The sequence below is a fragment of the Arachis duranensis genome, chromosome 3 (assembly GCF_000817695.3).
Source record: "Arachis duranensis cultivar V14167 chromosome 3, aradu.V14167.gnm2.J7QH, whole genome shotgun sequence".
Classification (NCBI taxonomy): Eukaryota; Viridiplantae; Streptophyta; class Magnoliopsida; order Fabales; family Fabaceae; genus Arachis; species Arachis duranensis.
The window spans coordinates 23,050,335-23,054,089 of NC_029774.3; the positions used below are offsets into that span (position 1 = coordinate 23,050,335).

At 41.7% G+C, this 3,755-nt stretch overlaps 1 non-coding gene across 1 annotated transcript; it reads right to left on the reverse strand.

Annotated features, from left to right (window-relative positions):
• Positions 1–1,691: 1,691 nt before the first annotated feature.
• Positions 1,692–1,798, reverse strand: LOC127746424 (small nucleolar RNA R71). The gene has a single exon (XR_008008043.1). It is a non-coding gene; the product is annotated as a small nucleolar RNA R71 (small nucleolar RNA).
• Positions 1,799–3,755: the final 1,957 nt, after the last annotated feature.

Below are 3,755 nucleotides of genomic sequence, written 5' to 3' on the forward strand. Positions count from 1 at the left end.
ATTGTATTAGACATCTTTTGACAGTTTAATCTCTTGACTGTTTAGCCTTTGATTATTCGGTTTCATCTTTGGTCTCAGTTTTGTTTTATTCTTCATCTTAGGAGGCTATTGATCATGTTTTAGGGGGCTGGCCTCTCGGCCATGCCTGAACCATTCACTTATGTATTTTCATCGGTGGAGTTTCTGCACACCATAGATTAAGGGTGTGGAGCTCTGTTGTACCTCAAGTTTCAATACAATTATTATTACTTTCTATTCAATTCTCTTTTATTCTTATTCCAAGATATATGTTGCACAACAATTTGATGAATGTGATGATCTGTGACACTCATCATCATTCTCACCTATGAACGCGTGTGACTGACAACCACTTCCGTTCTACTCTAGGCCGGGTGCATATCTCTTAGATTCCCCAATAGAATCTTCGTGGTATAAGCTAGATAGATGGCGGCATTCATGGGGATCCGGAAAGTTTAACCTTGTTTGTGGTATTCCGAGTAGGATCCTGGGAATCCGGAAAGTCTAACCTTGTCTGTGGTATTCCGAGTAGGATTCCGGTATTGAATGACTGTGACGAGCTTCAAACTCCTGAAGGCTGGGCGTTAGTGACAGAAGCAAAAGAATCAATGGATTCTATTCCAACCTGATTGAGAACCGACAGATGATTAGCCGTGCTGTGACAGAGCATTTGGACCATTTTCACTGAGAGGATGGGATGTAGCTATCAACAAAGGTGATGCCTCCAGACGATTAGCCGTGCAGTGACAGCGCATAGGACCATTTTCCCGAGAGGATTAAAAGTAGCCATTGATGATGGTGATGCCCTACATACAGCTTGCCATGGAAAGGAGTAAGAAGGATTGGATGAAAGCAATAAGAAAGTAGAGATTCGAAAGGATTCTAGCATCTCCACACGCCTATCTGAAATTCCCACTATTGATTTACATAAGTATTTCTATCCCTTTTTATTTTCTATTTATTATTAATTTTCGAAACCCATAACCATTTAATCTGCCTAACTGAGATTTACAAGGTGACCATAGCTTGCTTCATACCAACAATCTCTGTGTATCGACCCTTACTCACGTAAGGTATTACTTGGATGACCCAGTACACTTGCTGGTTAAGTTGAACGGAGTTGTGAAAAGAAAGTGCTGAGTTAGTTTTTAGGCACAAGCCAAAGAGCCATTATTGTTGATCACAATTTCGTCCACCAGCGAGCTAAGCGTCGGTTAGTCCTCTCTGAGGACGAATCTGAACCGTCAGTTGAGAAAGAAACCAGCCCCCGTTCTACTGATTCGGTTGTTTTACGTGCAGAAGACATGGTAGCTAGGAGAGTTACCATCCAGGAGGAAGGAGCTCCTGATTTTACGATGCAACCGTTTCAAGCGCATCATCCAGCGGTAGCTACAGATTTTGAAATAAAGACCGCACTGCTAAATTTGAATCCCAAGTTTCATGGCTTACCTGCTCAAGAGCCCATCAAGCACTTGAGAGATTTCCAGGCAGCCTATTCTACTATCAGGCGTGATGGTACTGATGAAACTTCAATTTTGCTGAAAGCTTTCCCGTTTTCTCTTGAGGGAAAAGCAAGAGAGTGGTACTACACTCAACCTCTAGCAAATGTATCCAACTGGGATACACTCAGAAAGGAGTTTTTGGAGAAATTCTTTCCATCTGAAGTTACTGATAAACTGAGGAAGGATATCTCCACCATTGTTCAGGATGACAATGAGTCTCTCTTTGAATACTGGAAGCGCTTCAATAATCTTCTGGAAGCATGCCCCCACCACAGAATTGATAAGATGGTGTTACTCAGCTATATCACACAGGGTATGAGGCCCCAAGATAAGACCACATTGGAAAGTGCTAGCAATGGGTCTATGAAGAAGTACAAGACCACTGATGAGGCATGGCAATTGATCAGTGATTTAGCTAAATCTACTAGGAACCACAGGCAAAGACAAGGCCGTTCAAAAGCCGTTGCAGAAGTATCCTCTAACAGAGAGACTGCGGCTCTAGCTCAGAGTATATGTGAGATGACCAACTTGCTGAAGCAGATGCAAATGAATCAACAACAAGCTCAGCAAGCTCAACCTCCTCCACCATAGCAAAACCAATAGCTAGTCCCACAGAGAGTTTGCGGAATCTGTGCTGATTATAGCCATTATACTGATGAATGCCCGCAGCTCCAACAAGAAGACAACATGGTGGCATCCACTCATAATTTCTATGACCGCCCCAACCAAGGGTACAATCAAGGTGGAAATAATAACTATGGATGGCAGGACAATTCTAACCAGAATTGGAGGGACAACAATAACATAGGAGGCAGAGATAATCAGAGAAATCAGAGGTGGAATAATAACAACAACAGGTAGCAGAATCAACCTTATAGAGCACCTCACCTGAGGCAAAACCAAGGACCACAGAATAATCAACAGCAAACCTCTCAATTCACTCATTCTTCTTTATCTCATAATGAAGAGTTACTACAAACTTTTGAGCGAAGACAGCAGGCCATGGAAAATAACATCATGAATAGTATTAATGCCAGTCTGAATGGTCTGACCTCTACTTTGCAAGCTCTTGTCTCACAGATTGGAGCAACATAAAATTCCAGTAACCAACCTTCAAGCTCCACTGGAATCCCCTCTCAACCATTACCCAATCCAAAGGGAGGTATTAATGCCATCACCCTAAGGTCTGGAACCACACTGCAGGAGAGGAATCAAGAGGAGCCAAGCTCACCAGAACACGCCTCAGCTGAAGAGGTGGTAGAAATAGAAGATGTTGAAGAGGAAGAGGATATACAGCACATAGCTGAAGAAGAAATAGCTCAACCACAGGAGGAAGCACCAAAAGGCGCAGACACTACAGAAAACACTATGCCTATTCCATTTTCACAACTTGCAAGGAAGCCCAGGAAGCAGCTGGAACCCGATCCTAAAATGGTAGAAATATTCAAAAAGGTCGAGGTAACTGTTCCTCTTTTTGATGTTATTCAGCAAGTACCTAAATATGCAAAGTTTCTAAAAGATTTATGTATCCATAAAGACAAAATTAATGAATTAGAAACTATTCCTTTAGGTAGTTCTATATCTTCTTTAATGGGAGGATTACCTGAAAAATGTAGTGATCCAGGTCCTTGTATAGTTAGCTGTACTATTGGTGGTGTAGTGATTTATGATTTCATGTGTGATTTAGGAGCATGTGTTAGTATAATGCCTTTGTCTATATATGATATTTTAAGGCTCCCTCCCTTAAAAAGGTCGGCAGCTCGTTTTGTGTTAGCAGATAAAAGCATTATTACAGTGGCTGGAGTTGCTAAAGATGTTTTGGTGAATATTAAAGGGCTTACATTTCCCACTGATTTTTATATCTTGGAGATGCCCCATAATGATTCAAATAAGCCATCATCAATCCTACTTGGAAGACCATTCCTGAAGACATCAAAATTCAAATTAGATGCTTTTTCAGGAACATACTCCTTTGAAATAGATGGCCGTATAGTAATCTTCAATCTGAATGGAGTCATTAACAACCCTCCAGAAGATCATTCTATCTTCCAGTGTGATGTCATAGATGAAAGTGTAGCTGAAGTTCACAAGGAAGAGTTAGAAGAGAGGCACACTGGACAAGGTCCAAGTGTGGGGACCCTCTTAACAGACAATGAGGGCACTTCGTCATTTTCACAAGCTCCAGATAATCCAGAGCCTGCCCATGATCAGAAGTTAGAATTGAAACCCCTCCCT